This window comes from Lissotriton helveticus, chromosome 3_1 (assembly GCF_964261635.1).
Source record: "Lissotriton helveticus chromosome 3_1, aLisHel1.1, whole genome shotgun sequence".
In the NCBI taxonomy this organism is placed as follows: domain Eukaryota; kingdom Metazoa; phylum Chordata; class Amphibia; order Caudata; family Salamandridae; genus Lissotriton; species Lissotriton helveticus.
Window position 1 is genome coordinate 1695852665 of NC_136061.1, and position 17999 is coordinate 1695870663.

Genomic DNA, 17999 nt, shown 5'->3' on the forward strand with positions numbered 1-17999 from the left:
AGCATGGACAGCCCTGCCTTGTACCTCTTTGTACGTTAATCAATCCCAATTCTGTACCCATTACACTGAGTCTAGCACTAGGGTCGGAGTACAGTGCCTTGATGGATTTGACAAGCCCTGGTCCGAAGTTGTTCAATTCGAGGATTTCCCATAAAAATTTCCAAGAAACTCGATCAAAAGCCTTCTCGAAGTCGAGCAGGATCATCGACATCTGGCCTCCCGTCACACTCATGATGTCAAAAAGAGAGATGGCCCTGCGAGTGTGATCTGTAGTGCCCTTTCCAGGGATAAAGCCGTACTGCCATGGGGAGACCAGATGTTCGATGACCCTACCGAGCCGATTGGCGAGAATCTTGGCATAGAGCTTAGAATCGGAATTGATTAACGAGATCGGACAATATGAAGAAGGGTATTCCGGCGTTTTTCCTTTTTTAGGAAAGATAGCTATGTTTGTATGTTTCTACGATTCTGGTGGGACACCACTCCATTGTACCCCCAAGAATAGATCTAGTAAACATGGCGATATTTGTGCTTCAAGAATTTTATATACATCTAGTGGGATTTTGTCCGGGCCGGCAGCCTTCCCATAAGCCAGCCCTGACAATGCAGTTTGTAACTCACTAATCGAGATTTCCCTTTCTAGAAGCTCTCTAGTAGCTTCATTAACAGTCCGACCTGTCCCCGTCTCAGTTAGAAAGATCCTTAAAAATTCTTTCATGTCACTTGACTCGGTTCTATCCTCATTTTGATATAGCTTTTGGTAATATCGCACTAAAAGCTTCTGCAATACCGGCAGATGTTGTGTGCTTCTGGCCTTCGAAATCAATAGAGACAATCGCATTATATGACTGCTTCTGTCGAGTGCGTAGTGCCAACTGTTTTCCTACTCTCTCCCCATTTTCATAACTTTTATTTTGATTTGTCTGGAATATTTCAGCTGCTTTTTGGGTGAAACAATTATTAAGTTCGATTTTAAGAACTAAAATTTTACGAAGGGTGTTCCCCCCATCTTCCCCTCGTGATATTTGAGTAGAATGTTGTTCCTCCAATTTGGCTAGCTCATATATGCGTTGATGGTTAAGGTTTTCTTGTATTTTCTTACGCTTGGCTACAAAACTAATAGTCTCTCCCCTCAAAGCTGCTTTCAAACAATCCCAGACCATCACTCTAGAAGCACTATATTGATTATAATCAAAGAATTCCTGTGACCAGGCCGTTATATGCTGTATATACTCTCTATTAACCAGCAATTTCCTGTCAAATGACCATTGGGTATAAGGTCCATTATAGTTAGCTATATTTAGTGTAAGAACAAGCGAGTTGTGGTCCGAGATTGTTTTTGGGCATTTATCTATATCAACATATATGGAATATTCCATAGTTGTCATTGCATAATCGATCCTCACATATTTATTGTGGGGGTATGAGAAATAAGTATACCCCGGATCGTGTTTATGTTTGTGATCCCATATATCTATTAAATCATAGCTATCCATAAATTGTTTTACTGCCCTAAAAACTTTAGGCTTACGACCAGTGTATGTATGCTGTACCTGCCTATCCCTTATCGAACCCATGGAGACATTAAAGTCCCCACACAGGATTAGTGTCTTAGCCCAAGAGGCCAGCTCCAGTTCCAGATTTTCAAATATCTGAGGATCGTCTTGGTTGGAGCCGTATAGGGAGCAAATGGTGATGCCTATAACCCATCTACCCAAGGGATCAACCAACCTGCGCCTAGCTTGCCCGAGAAAGGTTTTAGCTAAAATGGCCACTCCACGTGTTTTAGAGGTTTGTGTTGTTCGTGCCAATACGTTATATCCAGGAATTCTTAAGAGTTCCCTCTCCTCTATAGATAGGTAAGTCTCTTGGAGACAGAGCACATCATAAGAATTCTGCCGGATTATCTCACATAAACGGGCCTTTTTCCCTCGATCGTTCAGCCCGGCAATGTTCCAGGAGCATAGTTTTAATCTCCCCCTTGAAGTTTTTTATGTGGCATACCAATAATACTATACATAGTTCTCTTCTTCCCAAGACCTGACAACAAGATTTGTACTCTACAATTAATTGAATTTTTACTTTTACTTATATTCATTGTTATATAACTTGTACATCTGAGATTGCTCCTTTTAATGCTTTTTCGGTGGCGGCGGCGTGAGCGACCGCTGAGTTTTGCAGATGCTTCTGATACTGGAAATGCGGGCTAAATGGAGTTTGCAGACCGCAGTGTTATACTTCGCCTAGAGACGGTATTTTTCTTCCAGGGATGGAGTAACAAGCCTTAATTTACTACATAGTTGTGGCTGTTACTTGTTATCTTCTACCCGATTGAGAGGCATAAAGTAAAGGCGTAAACTAGCGGCAATGGGGTTTGAATCTGCTGTGCTGGAAAAGGAGGCAGCATTGAGGGGGCAGTTAACGCTCCTGACTTCAATAATTGGTGTTACGGTCTTACGGCTACTGTTTAGAGCGAGACCTAAGAAGTTACATTCACAAAGCGGCTTCAGCAAGGAAACGTACCTGGCACCTTCAGCAGTTGAGAGAACTGGGAGTTGCAGCGGCATGGCCCCAAAGAAGGCAGCAGCTCTGGCCGCCGCAGCCGCCAAGACGAGAGCGGCACAGCAGGCCCAGCGGGAGCGGGAGCTCGCCGGACAAAACGGCAAGCAGGGCAGTGATTCCAGCGCTGCAGTGGAGGTGGGCTCAGAGGCTGTTGTCCCCCCCAAGACGCCCAGGCAGGGTGGAGCAGCAGTAAGGAGAGGCAGCGCGACCGGCCCCTCTGTTGTCGATCTGCTCCGTAAAGCTCCAGCATTGGCGAAACCTCTTCCGGGTTGCAGTGGGAAGAGTCAGCCGGCCGAATTGAATGTGCATAAAACTACAGGGGATGCAGCATTGAATGCCAAACGTGGCAGCAGTAGTGTTGCAGTGTGTGCTGAGGTTCCGCAAAATACAGTAGCCACCCCTGCTATTCTGGAGGGGGGATCAGCCATTACCACAGAGGTCTGTGGTGCCGTACTGGAGGGGAGTGTTGACGGCACCACAGATGTGAACGGAGACATGGCTCAAGAACTACACCTGGAAGGTATGATCCCTCTACTTCCCCCTATAATGACTGCTACAACTGTCACAACTGTATTTATTCCCTCTGAAACAGCGAATAGTATGGGAGATGCTACCTAGCCACGGAATTGGGGAGGTCAGCAACCAACAGGAATATGGGGGGACTATACCATCTATTACAATACCTGCTGCAATACCTCAAATGGGGCTTAATAAGGGCAACGTAATGCTTGGCTTGGCTTGTGTGGAGGCGATGGGAGCTATGGCGGAGACGGATAAGGACCCAGTGATTTTTTTTCATTGTCAGATGAAGTTGAGTGGTCTGACGAAAATGAAATTGAGCCTGAGACTGATATCACTTCGGAAAGCGAAGAGAATGCGAACACGAAATATAGTGATCCCAGGATAGGTCGGAAAACTGTTGTAAGGAGGAAAAAAGTCATCGCCGGGCAGCATAACTGACCTGGGACTATTCTCCAACAACCCAGCTGGTTAACCCTTTTGGCTCTGTGGGTGCGCCATTAAATCCAACATCATCGAATCTTACTCACCCTACTCACCCCTCACATCCGGCCCAATCAGATCCAGCTACATCCACTTTAGATTCTGTTTTGGATACCGTACTTCAAGCTATTGCTGCACACCGGGAGGAAACCTCACATGATGGGCGCAAGGCACAGGCAGCTCTGCGCAAGGTACAGGGGGTGGTGCGCAAACTTACTAGAACTGTTAATACCTTTAATGAACGAATAACTGAGGTAGAATCTCGTATTGTCTCGAATGAAGCCGAGGCTGCAGCGACCCATGAGCGTGTTGATTCTCATGAGGCAGAGCTGGTTGATGGAAGCTGGAGGACTGTGAAAATCGGTTATGTAGAAACAACTTGCGTGTTTTGGGCATCCCAGAGGCGGTAGAGGGAGATGATGCCTGCTCATATATCATACAGCTTTTTCGAGATACCCTCCCTGAGTATCCAGCTGGAATCGGTCCATCGAGATTTAGCGGGCACATCGAGTTACCCTTGCCTTGAAGATTGCAATAAAACCGGGGGGCTACCCTCAAGCTATCCTGGTGTATTTTGGAAATTTTCTTCTCAGACAGGCAATTTTTTAGAAGGCTAAGCCTGAGGCGCGTCGTACTAGAGATTCAGTATCCTATTTTGTCTGCCCAGACTTTTGCCATGTGACTGTTGAAAGGAGGTGGAGGCTCCGTCAAATGAATAAACCTTTCCAAGAAAAGAAGGCACAGGCATATCTCAACAATCCTGCTAGGCTAAAAGTGATCTATTAGTGCCAAACCAAGTTTTTTTCTTCCAAAATTAAGGCAAAAGAATATCTTGAAGGTTTGAAATAGAGATATATGCTGAATTATGTGTTGTTGTTTGGTCTCTCTTGAGAATTGAAGGGTGTGGGGGAAAAGGTAGCACTGTGGTAAAAAGTTTTTTTTCCACATATGTATATGGTTTATTTTTCTATTGTACCGTAAGATAATATTTGGATTTATATAAAAGAGAAGCATTGGTTCAGATGCACATTTCCATCACTACAGACTCTAATGGAGTCTGAATGGCGAATTCTGGGTACGAGGGGGGTGGGGGGTGTGTGTGTGTGGGGTGGGGAGTGGACTGGGGGGGAGCTGGGGGAAAAAGCATAAAAAGGAGCAAAAAAGCATTTTTTTCCTATTCAAAGGGGAATGGTTTAGGCAAAAACAGGGTGTGGCCATGGGCTCAAGATTTTCACCAGCCTATGCCAATATATTCATGGGCTGGCTGGAGGAGAAGTTATCTGGGGTCCAGGAGCGAGTGAATGGAATGAATTTATCCTATATTGGGGCAGATTCATAGATGATTGTATAATGATTTGGACAGGAACAGAGCTGGCCCTGGAGGGATTTTACAAGTATCTGAACAGCAGCGATATGAACATCAGGTTCACCACAAACCATAGTACGACTCTAATAACTTTTTGGGATATTGAACTGTATGTAAAGAAAGGTTGCATTAAAAGTCGAATGTACCAGAAACCAACCTCATGCAACACGATTTTGCATGCTAAGAGTGCCCATCCATCTCATCATGTGAAAGCTATTTCATTTGGAGAGATGTTAAGGGCGAGACGAAACTGTAGTGAAGAACAACAATTTAATGAATGCATCTGTGACATGGAGAGTAGATTTATCCGTAGAGGGTATGACAAACGGAATATCAATCAGGCTAAAAATAGGGCGATGAGGACGGAACGTATCACAACCCAAAAAGCCTTTGAATAAAGTTGCAAAAGAAGAACAGCCCATTAGGTTGTTTACAGACTACACCCCAGTGGGTAACATGTTGTTACAAAGTATGAATAAACATTGGAAAGTATTGAAAATGGACAAGACTTTGGACAATTATGTGGAGGCACGACCACAAATTACATTTAGAAGGGGACAGACTTTGGGATCTCTGTTGAGCCCAAGTTACCCACGGTCGGAGTAACCAACGACCTGGCTAGATGAACACTCGAAAGGCTTCTTCAAATGTGGACATTGTGGCATGTGCAGGTGTTTCCAAAGACAAAACAAGAAGATTTCAAATTAATGATGGCAAAATGTATGAAATAAGAATGAACATCACATGTAGCACAAAATATGTCATTTATATCATTGAGAGCAAATGTTTGAAAATGTATGTAGGGAGCACAATTCGCATGTTAAAAGAATGGATGAGTGAGCATTTGAGAGCGATAAAGAACAATGATGTAAGGTACCCAATTGCGGAACATGTACATAACTGTAAATGCAGGATCAAAGCAAGAGTTTTAAATTTTACGGAATTGAACATGTAATCACTGACCCGCTGGGTGGAAATAGAGAACTGAAACTGAGGAGACAGGAGTCAAGGAGGATCATGCATTTGAGGGTCGTGGAGGACGGCCTAAATTTTGATCAGGAGCTACAATATTTTCTTGGTGATTAAATATAGTGCTTAGAGTTGAAGTACTAATGGACTGCGGAACCTGAATTTGCAAAAGACGAGAAGCCCTCCTGTTAATGGTATCAATGGATTGGAGCCAGTCTACTCAAGTAACTGAACTCATAATGTGAGTATGATTGTTTGGGAGAATGGAAAGCTTGCGTAATAGGTTATGGCATATCCCGCATTTATAAGCATAAATAACTCAATTGTTATAAGATCAAGGCTAAATTTTGTACCTTGAAACCATAGTAACGTGGCAAACTATGATATTTAGTTAATTATTTATTCATGGCATTACTTAAAATTATTAGTTATCAAGGCAATAGCAGTATCGAACTCCTAATGCTCATATTTAGAGGCTCGGGGCAATTATGGCAGATATGTAAACATCGAATGATATAGTGCAGATGAATAACTTGGGACGCATACTAATGAACTTGGGACGAATATTAATAGGGGTTAACAACCGATTAGTGTAACAATCGAAGGTACGTTTGGCACATATGGAGTAGTGAGGAGGTTTTGGCTCTTAGGTATGCTTTTTACCATTCAAAGATGGCGGATCTACATGTTAACTTGTAGTCCGCTTTCTATGATCACACACAAATCACTTACTTAGGCGTACCAGGAAGTGGGTAGTGGTCGTCTGTACTCGGGTGGAGCAGAACGCTAATGTTGAAGGTAAGAGAGTGGGACATTTGATTAGAATATTTCGACTGTGTGGGTGCTTCAGATAAGTAATGGCACTTCGTGTTTATGATTTGACAGGGAGAGACTGATTGAGTAGCAGGCGGCGGTGGAATAAATATACTATGGATTTGGAGCAGCGCATTACCGGTATGTTTTGGCGCATAGACTTTGCCTTAAAAAAGGAGCGGAATCGCAATATTAGAACGGGAATTAATAGGTGTTTCTGTCGATTTCAGATTGATTGGGAGTAACGTGTAGCCTTTTATTGAAATCCACGGCGGCAGGCATATGATCATTTGTACCGCACGCCATGATTTAAACTCACAGGTAATATTAGCCACAGGGTGGTATTATAGACTTGATTTTGATATTATGAAGAGAGTGTTGGTTGGAAATGTACTGATGGGGGGACAAAAACTTGTTTATTTTATAGCACAAATACGGGTGTACACAATTTTATTTAACAAACCTTCAGAGAGAGATTCTTGACTCAATGAAACTTTTACTACCAAGGAGGTAGGGAATCATCTTGTTAATATTTTAATTACTGAAGAAATGCGCAATGAATCTAGCCTTGCCTTGTCTCTCAGGTTCTAATGGTGTTTCAAACTAATCTCGTTTCACACCAGGTACTACGAAATAACGTATAATTGAAGTAACTACGTCTTTGGATATAGTTTTATTTGCTTTTTACACATGGGCAATGTAATCTTAAATGACACAACAGTCCCAGCTGGCATTAGATTACGGTTGGTAACTTACACCCCATCTAACCTTGGTTAAACCCATTATTCAGCAATACGGGTGTTTAAGGAATGCAGAACTGATCGAAATATAGAATTTTGAAATGTGTAATGATGTTTTAACAATACATTCCATGGAGCAATATCTGATAAATCTCATGCATGCTTCACAGAGTTTTAAAGCATTAGATGCACAGGGTTGTTGGCTATCTGTGGGCTCTGTAGTAATGCATGTAGCGCTTGGAAAATGATATTTCATTTCATTTCATTCATTTTCAAAGCTTTATTCGACAGCAGTCATAAAAGCATTTTCACCCTAACTCTATACATTAAATACTAGATCTAAAATACTTACATAAAAAACAAATATTAAACAATTAGTGCTACGAAGTTGATATATGGGTTTAAAAACACTCCTTTACAATCCATAACATTTTTAATAAGACAAGTATTAAACAATTGATGCTGACGAATTTGATAAGTGGATATAAAACATTCCTTTACAATCCATAACATTTTTAGTAAAAAAGAGAAACCTGGTTATCATAATTCGTTAAGTTGCTTTTCCCAATAGCGTACGTGTGGGAATTGACCATGCCCAACCAAGAAATTTTGCAACTGCAATTGCAAAATAGGATGTACAATCTGATTCTAATATTCTAAGTGCAACTATTTGCCTACGAGTCCCAAGATTACGACACACTGGTTTTAGCCATTTCCGGCGTGGACCTGCATATATAGGGCAAACAAACAACAAATGAGAGACATTCTCAGTTTGATCTTTACAATGATAGCAATATTCATCCCTTGTTGATGTCCAGTGTTTCGTGAATGCATTAACTGGAAGCGTTCCAATTCTAAATCGGAAATACAATTTTCTGTCGTGTGGCTTTTCAATAATGTCCCAATATGTTTCACACAGTGGGACCATTTTGGTATCTAAAAAGCGACCAGTTAGGTTGGAACTGCATCCTGAGTAGAAAGCTGTAGAGTAGACTATCTCCCAATATATTTTCTTCAAGATTGCCTTTGTAGGAAAGCATGACATGTCCGGATTTCCCCAAAGATGATCTAACTTCAGCTTGACAAGCAACCCTCAAAGTTCTTTTTTTTTTAAGTTCAAGTTTATTGAAACCAAACAGAAAGTACAAAAGTGAAAATGCATTTAAGAAATAGCAATATACAAGAGAAAATAGAATAAAACAATGCAAAAGAATAAGAAAGCGGATTCAATAAACAACTCACTCTCGTTCATGAAAAAAGAAGGAGAGAGAGGAAAAATATAAAAAAAATAAAAGGGAGACAATAAGAGTAAAATGGAGTAGAATAACATGTGCACAAATTACATTGGATGCGAAAAATGATGTAATCATATATTTACAGTAGGGAGAAGAAAACTGCAAAATGATAGGCAAAAAGACAACGTTAAATTTTCAAGGGTGTTTACGAACTTCATCAGGGGTATTGATGGGAACATTATTAATAGAGGGGGTAGAGGGAGAGGGAGAGGAGGAGAGGTAGTTGGTGAGTGGAATCCAGAGTAGGGCACGTTTGATGGCAAGGGAGACAGGGGTAACATAATTAGTATCAAATCTATGGTTAAAACAGATAGCATTCCACCAGGCAGAATAGGTACGTTTTGAGGAGTCTTTCCAGTTGGAGGTAATCAAATGAAAGGCCACTGCAATGAAAAGATCCAATAACTTATAGTGAGAAGGGGATTGAGGCAACATAGGGGAGAGGGAGCCTTGGAGTACGGTGGAAGGGGAAAAGGGGAGTTGAAATCGGAAGATAGTGGAAATACGGGACCAAATAGCACGCCAAAAGGAAGCAACCTTAGGGCAGTGAAATAACATATGAGATAAGTCAGCAGAGGGAAAGGAACAGGACCAACAGGCCGGGGAAAGATCAGGGGAGAAAGAGGATAATCTGGACGGAGAAAACAATAATCTTTGGTAAACAAAATAAAGGGTTTGTGTGGTGTTGGCAGCACGAGAAGTTTTGTGAATTTTAATCCAAAGCCTGTCCCATAAAGAGACGGGCCAAATGACTGATAAATCCTGTTCCCAGACCAGTTCAGCGCGTGACTTGGTGCGGTCAGAAGGTGTTATCAGACAGGAATATATGCGTGAAGTTGAAGATGAGGAATTTAAAAGAGGAGATAAAAGAGGGTAGAGGGGAGGGAAGTCAGACGAGGGTGGAAGGGTTTGAAGGAATGGAAGGAGTGCAGGGAGTAATAAGTTATACTGTTTTTTAAAGGAGTTGGGGATAAGAAATTGAGACTGAAGTTCAGAAAAGGAGAGGGGCACTCCATTATGAAGCAATTGCGAGATCCACTTTAACCCTTTGGAAATCCAAGATTTCCAGCAGAAGGAGCGATTTTTGATGCGAAGGAGTTTATTGTGCCAAATTGATTGGTGAGATGAAGAAGCAAGGGAAGGGTATGTAGAGGGAATGTGGGGGGTAAGGATGTGACACGAATGTGCGATAATAGGAGAGCGTAAAAAAGGAGTGTGAGCTGAAAAGGCCAGAACTTCCGAAAAGTCAAAGGGGGAAATGAGAGACTTCTCCATGGACAGCCATACTGGTGGGTAGGTGAGAGGGTCCGTAGATAACCAACGAGCAGCTTGTTTCAGGGAAAAGGAGTAATGATAAGATTTGAAATCAGGGAATTTCAGTCCACCTTGAGATTTATCTTTTTTAAGAAAGGGTAATGCAATCCGGGGAGGTTTCTTTTGCCAGAGAAATTTAGATAAAAGAGAATCCAATCGTTTGAAGTAATAATGAGGAATGCGAACAGGAATCATGGATAAGGAGTACAAGATGATAGGAGCCAACATCATCTTAATTGAGTCTAATCTCCCCCACCAAGAAAGGAATAACGGATTCCATCTAGCGATAGAGTCAGAGAGTTTCTTGGAGATAGACTCAAAATTAAATTTTAGAGTATCCGAAATGGAAGGGGAGAACCAGAGGCCTAAATATTTAATCTTGGAAGGTTGCCAGGAGAAACCAGTTCGATCAAAGTAGTGACGAAGGCAGGAGACATTAAGGGGTAGGATCTCGCACTTATCACGATTAAGGCGATAGCCAGAAACCAAAGAGAAAGCTTCAACTTGACGAAGAAAGGAGGGAATAGTGGATTCAGGATTAGAACAATAAAGAAGGATGTCGTCTGCGTAGACTGAGAGTTTGACTTGATTGGGACCAGGGTTATAACCAGTAATAAGACTGTCCTGCCTGATCTTTGTTAAAAAGGGTTCTAGTGCAACAATAAACAGTAAGGGGGACAAAGGGCAGCCTTGGCGCACCCCCCTAGAGAGAGAGAAATAGTCTGAAACTTTCCCATTTGTGAAAATAGAAGCCCTGGGGCCAGAGTATAGGAGGGAAATGAGGAAAATCAATTTTGGAGGAAAGCCAATCCAAGAAAGAGCGCGAAACATAAACTCCCAGCTGATACGGTCAAATGCCTTTTCGGCATCTAGTGCAATAGCTGCCAAAGGATATTGAATGGTAGAAGCCTTGCTGAGGACATTGAAGAAAACTCTCGAATTATCAGATGATAAGCGTCCTTTGACAAAACCGGATTGTTCTGGGCCAATAATTTCAGGTAATATGGGGTCTATGCGTAGGGCAAGTAATTTGGCAAAGATTTTGTAGTCCGTATTTACAAGAGAAATGGGTCGATAATTTTTACAGAGTGTAGGGTCTTTATTGTCTTTGGGGATGAGGCAGATCATTGCTTCCTGAAAAGTACCTTGGGAGGAGCCATCATTGATAAAAAAATTGAAAAGAAGAAGTAAATGAGGTAGGAGTTGCTTGGAGAAGTGGCTATAGAATTCAATAGTAAACCCGTCAGGGCCAGGGGCTTTGCCACGTCTAAGCACCGAGACCGCGTGGGAGATTTCCGCTAGAGTGATATCAGATTCGAGTGGGGAAAAGTCAACATGGGAAGAAGAGGGGGGAGTGAGAGAATGGAAGTAGGAGGTCAAGTCATCAGGAAGAGGAGGGGATTCGGGGGTATAAAGTTGTTTATAAAAGGAGACAAAACCATGTAGAATATCCTCATCTTTAAAATGGGAATCTCCATTCAGGTCAGTTATGGAGGCAATCCGAGTCCTATCTTGACGTGTTTTGAGGTAGTTGGCTAAGAGTTTACCCTTTTTATTTTGACCTCCATAATAGCGGGCACTGCATTTCAGTAAGTAAGAGGCTGCGGCATCAGTAGAGGACTTATTAAAAGCAACTTTTGCTGAGATAAGATCTTTAAGAGAGGAATCAGAGGGTGAGCGATAGTATGAATATTCCAGCTTTTTAATTTTTGCAAGAAGAAGGGAAGAATGACGTTCAAAACCTTTCTGTTTTTTAGAAACATAATTAATTATAAATCCTCTGGCCGTTGCTTTGAAAGAGTCCCAAATCATGACAGGAGAGGAATCAGGGGTGGAGTTAGTAGTAAAAAAGTCAGTAATGAAAGTATTGAACTGGTCAGTAAACTTGGAATCAGCCAAAAGGGAGTTGTTAAATCGCTATCTGCCAGGTGAGGGAGAGAAGGGTAGCAGTTCAAAGTCTACTAGGACAGGGGCATGATCGGATATGAGGATGGAGCCAATTTCAGATGTAAGGACGCATTGGGAAAGGGACTTGCTAAGGAAGAGGTAATCAATACGTGATTGGGTTTTGTGAGGAGGGGAAAAGTAACTGTATTCCTGTAGGTCAGGGTGACAGAGTCTCCAAATGTCTGTTAGGAATTTACGTCGAATAGCAGAAGTAAATTGATTATGCATTTTGGATCGAATAAAGGTAACTGGGGAGTGTCTGTCAAGGAAGGGATCATGTATTTGGTTACAGTCGCCACCAAAAATAATGTAATTGTCATTTAGGGAAATCAATTTATCTGAAATGAGGGGCCAAAAGGAGTGATCTACAGTAACTGGAGCGTAGACATTGAAAATAACAATAGGCACATTATCTACAGTCAATCTCAAGATTATAAAACGACCATCAGAATCAATTTCAAGTTGAGTATCAGTAACAGCAAACTTTTTATGAACTAATATGACTACGCCATTCTTTTTCCCCAAAGAGGGGGAGGAGAAAACATGACCGACCCAAAGTCTTTTCAGTTTAGAAGATTCAATATCGTTAAGGTGGGTCTCTTGTAACATGGCAACGTCAGATTTTAATTTAGCCAAATGAGCTAGTACTCGTTGTCTTTTAATTGGACTATTCAAACCTTTAACATTCCATGAGGTAACTCTGAATGATAGGCAGTAAAAGTATTAAATGCAAATATAACGCAAACAATGCAATAAAAAGTGCAAGAATGTAATATATGAAAAACAACCAAACAGGAGAAAAAAGGATACAATCGATAAGCAAACATGAAATGAAATTATGCATTAACCTGGAAAAGAAATAAATCTGAGAGAAAAAAGAAGGAGGAAGGAAAAGGAAAAGGAGGTGAGAGAAAATGGGAAGAGAAGGGATCAGAGAAGAAAAATAGAAGAAAAGAGAGAGGAGCAGAAAAGGAGAAGAAAAAGAAGAAGAGAAAATGTGAGAGGAAGATAAAAATACTTGAAAAAAAGTACAGGCAAAAGATAGGAAAAGATGAAAAGAGTACAACCTGCAGAAAAACAACGAAGGGAATACAAGGGAAAAGATCATACCTACAAAGGAAAAATCCAAGGATACGAGGGGAGGGGGAAGAACCAGACGGGACGGCCGGCACAGCCGGGAGCGGACAAGACGGAGGACCGGGCGGTACCACATCAAAAAAGTGAAAGAGCTGTGGGAGAAAATAGGAACACAATATGAACACAATATGAAAACTCGAAGTCAAACAAACGAAACAAAGAAAGTCAGAACACAAAATTTTCGATAAAAGTCAAAAAAGAACGATATAGGAAGAAATTAGAATATACAATAGTCAGCCTTCAAGACATAAGATATAGTGACAACGACCAAAAAAGGGAAACATATAAGAGAAATCAGCCAACATTGGAGGAGGAGGCGTCCATGGATTCGGTACGATGAGCATTTATGAAACTCTGTAGACGGAGCGGGTCTTCGTACGTAGTGGTCCTGTTGTTAAAAGTAACCTTAAAAAGGCAGGGGTGGAAAAGACCATATTGGGCGCCCATTGCACGAAGAGCAGGTCTCAAGTTGAGGAAAGCCTTCCTCCGATTCGCAGTAGTCTTGGCGTAGTCCTGGGCGAAGAACAGAGTGGATCCAGACCAAGTGATACGTTGAGAGGATTTGGCAGCAGAAAGGACCTTCAATAGATCTGTGTATTCCAAGAAATACAGGATAACGCCTCTAGGTTTCAATGAGGGAGCTGTGGGTGAAGACGGGCGACCCAATCTATGTGCTCTCTGAATGTTGAGAACAGTGCCCTCTGGCAAACGGAGAACTTTAGGAATGAAGGATTTAAAGAATGTGATTGGATCAGACCCCTCCTGATTCTCCTCAAGGCCGTAAATGCGGAGGTTATTTCGCCTGTTACGATTTTCCAACTCCTCCACATGGCGTTGAAGCAGAGAGACTTGAGCCTGAAGAGGAGAAACTTTAGAGCAAGTGTCCGTGAGGGAGGGAATGGACTGTTCAATTGCTGAGACTCTGGTATCAAGCTAAGACCAAGTATCAGTGAGAACTTGTAGTTTAGCGTTGGTATCTTCCAATTTGGAGTTGGTTTCCTCCATAAAGGGACGTAATGCCCTTATTTCCTCTAACAACACCTCCATTGAAACAGGCGAGGAGGACTTCGGTGGAGAAGAGGAGTTCTGCCTAACACGTTTGGTGAGAAATTTCCCCGAAGGCGCTGACGCAGTTTCAGAAGCCGCCATGGCGTCAGACGGGGGAAGAGAGTCTTGTAGGCGTGCAAATTGGGTAAAAACTTTTGAGTTTTTAATAAAAATATGTTTAGTTGGAGTTACTGTGGAAAAAGATCCCTTAAACCTTCCCATGGAGAGAAAAAGCAAAGAGGTGACCAAAAAGTATGATGAGGAGGAAGAGGAATCATGAAATGGCCGCCCCAAAATTGCATTCACTGTGGGCAAGGTCAATGGCGCAGGAAACATGCACAGTAACTCATAATATGGCACAATGTAGCAGGAAAGCTACAGAAAAGGCATTAAACATCCCAAGGAGTTACAGCAGCTCACTCGAGGTAGGAAAAATCGGCACCTCAGCATCGCGAGTGAAAACAAAATGGCGGTCGCGATATAGCGACAGAAGAAAAGGACTCACATTGCTGGAAACACGGTGAGTTTCTGTCCAAAAATGAGCCAGGGTAGCTCTGAGGCCGTTCAGCATGAGGTCCGACACTTCTGGGAGAAAACGCGGCACCGAGGCAGCACGAAGAAGAAGCAGCCGCCCGGTCCCGCCAAGGAGCTCTACACGGGAGCCGCCATCTCCGTCAGGCGCTAAGCCACGCCCCCAGCAACCCTCAAAGTTCTTTTAACCACGAGATTGTATGAAATCGGTCCATAGTGATGACATCAGCCAATGCTGCAGCATAATGGGCTAGTTCAGGAGTCACCATTAAACGTCTCCAATATAACAGTGGGCGCAGTCGAGCTAGGTCCACTACACTTTTCCTTCCCAGGTCAAGCAATAAAGGGACTATAGGAGTACTTTGGGGTACCATTACTAGCCGCCGTAGAAATCTATTCTCCGCTAGTGACAGATCCTTTAGATTTGAAAACCCCCATAGTTCTGAACCATAAAGGGATGCACTAATTACCTTCATGTTGTAAATCTCCAGGGCACAATTTACTGGTTTAGTCAGGGAGGCACGATGTTTAAGTGCTACTACGCCTGCTAGCTGGTTAAACTTTAGAACTGCCATATCAATATGGGTATTCCATCTCATGTTGCCCTGCAGAGTCACACCTAAGTAGGTAAAAGCTTCTACTTGTTCCAAGGGAGTGTCATTATAAGTAATTACACCTTTGAATATAGACCGTTGATTCATGCACATAAATTTTGTCTTGGAAGCGTTCAATTCTAGTCCACGCATCTCACAAAACTCGCCAAATGCATTAACTGCCTTTTGTAGACCGCTCGGGGTGCGTGAAAGTATTAGCGTGTTGTCCGCAAACATGAGGACAGGCACGCGAGCACCCGCTAATATTGGAGCATCAGTCGGAGTTCTTTTTAAATAGTCCACTATGCCATTAATATATATTGAAAACAATGTTGGGGCCAGGACACACCCTTGCCTGACCCCAAGCTCCACAGGGAGGGGCTCAGTTACTTCGCCCTGAGCACCCCACCTGATTTTAGCATAGTTATATTCATGCAGGCGAACCAGGAGTGTAAGGAGTTCTGGGCTTATACCAGCTTCAGCAAGAACCCCCCAAAGCTTTGGTCTTGGGACTAAATCAAAAGCTGACTTTAAGTAAACAAAGACAGTGTAGAGAGGGCCATTTATCAAGGTCACATTCCTCCAGTAGAGGGCAATAAAAAAGAAAACCTGGTTGATGGAGCTGGTTAACGGGCGAAAACCCGCTTGATACGGCGACAAGATGTTATTTTCCTCTATCCAAGTTTGTAGCTTGTTCTGCACTAATCGACCCATCAGTTTTTGAGCTGAATCTATAAGGCTGATGGGTCTATAGTTATTCGGGAGAGATTTATCGCCTTTCTTAAATACTGAGATTATTTTGGCTCCCTTCCAAGAAGAAGGTACTTCTGCACCCATGGCCACTGCATTGGCTAGCCATGCAAAATACTGGCACCATGATTCTCGGTCGCTTAAAAAGACATCAACAGGGATTCCATCCATGCCTGGCACTCTCACCCCTGTTACACAATCCAAGGCAGTGCTAACATCTTTTACATTGAATACATGATATTTGTAATAAACAGTGGGTGGCAAGGTATAACAATCTGGAGCCAGGTTACAAGCATATTGGGGTTTAAAAAACTCTATCCACTTGTTTTTGGGAACATGATTTTGTGGGGGGAGCAGCAATCCCTCCCCTGTCCCATTTTACAATAGCCCAAAATTGCTTTGAATCTTTGGCTACACATGCAAGCTTCAACTCACACCAATATTCCTCATCCCACTGTCTCTTGGCTAGTTTTAGTGCATTTCTATATGAGTCCCTAGCCTTCCTTACTAATTCGATGTTCCCTGATCTGAGTTCACTGCTCAGGTTCTGTCGAGCTGATCTACAGTTTTTGTCATACCACCCCTTGGTTGATTGGTTTTTAGTAGTCTTGCTTGGATTTATTGTTTTTAGGAAGAATCCCTGGAGTCTCTTAAAAAACTTGGTATGAACCTCCATCAGGATTTCTCGGAAGTTTGGCTTGTTAGTAAGAGGTTTTAGGTTGTGTATTTCCTCTACCACTACTCTCTTGAGTTCATCAACCCACTCAGGGTCTATTACCAGCTTTCCCCATATTAGGTGACGCTGGTTGTTTGAGCAGACTACATCTAGGGTCACCCTGGCCTCCTCAATACTTTTTTCTGTGGCCTCTTGGTAAGATTGGAAGTCCAAACAGAGAGGGTTATGGTCACTTTCAGCCCTTTTTTTCACAGTCATATCTAGCAATTTGTCCCAAACTCTGATATCCACCAAGAAGTAATCTATTCTACTAGCTGCCCTGCCATTGTCAAATTTGTTACTCCCTTGGCGATCAGAGGATGTGCGCCCGTTTGCAGCTCTCAGACCCCTTGCCAGACATAAGCTCTTAGTTTGGATAGCCACGGCACTCCATCTCTTAACCACAGCCACCTCGAGCTGGGGAATTCCCCATTTGCTGTCCTCCTCCTGGGCAAGACACTTGTCCTCTTCACCCAAAGGTTCAAAGGTGGTGTTGAAGTCCCCCCCAACAATTATTGACAACTCCAAGGGCAACCCTTCCAACTCTTGATCAAGGATGGATATAACTTCAGAGGTCTTCCCCCCACCTACTCCCCTCGCATATATATTAAAGACAGCCAACCCTTGACCATTGACCCATTTTATATTAACTGCCAGTATATCATTCATTGCAATGGATCTTTGCTCAATTGTACAGTGTAACGATTGGCGTATCCAAATCACCAAGCCTCCTGATGGACGCCCTTTTACATTTTTTGTAGCCGGGATAAAAAAATTAAGATATCCCTGGTGATGTACTGGTGTCAAAGACAAAGTTTCCTGTAGTAATATAATGTCATAATGGTCGATGAAATCACACCATTCCGGTGATACCAGTTTATTTACTATGCCAGCAAGGTTCCAGGAGATAAAGGTGAGTTTAGGTTTGTCAATATTTGAGCTTACTTCCTCTAGGCAAGTAGATTTTCCTAGGTTCTCAAAAGGTGGAGGTATTTTTGGGGCCTCTATTTCCGAGTGGGTGCCAGAGGGATTAGTTAGTTGGGACCCGGGGGGCAACCCAATTGCCTGCTCAAAGCCGTTTAATTTATGCCATTCAAGGACATCCATCCCCCCACCCCTTGTGTGAATATCAGGGATTCCCCTCCTTCTTACTACCTGTGTCGTGGCCAGTAAACACTTCTTTTTGGCTGTACTTAGGCTGTTGGTCACCTTAAGAAT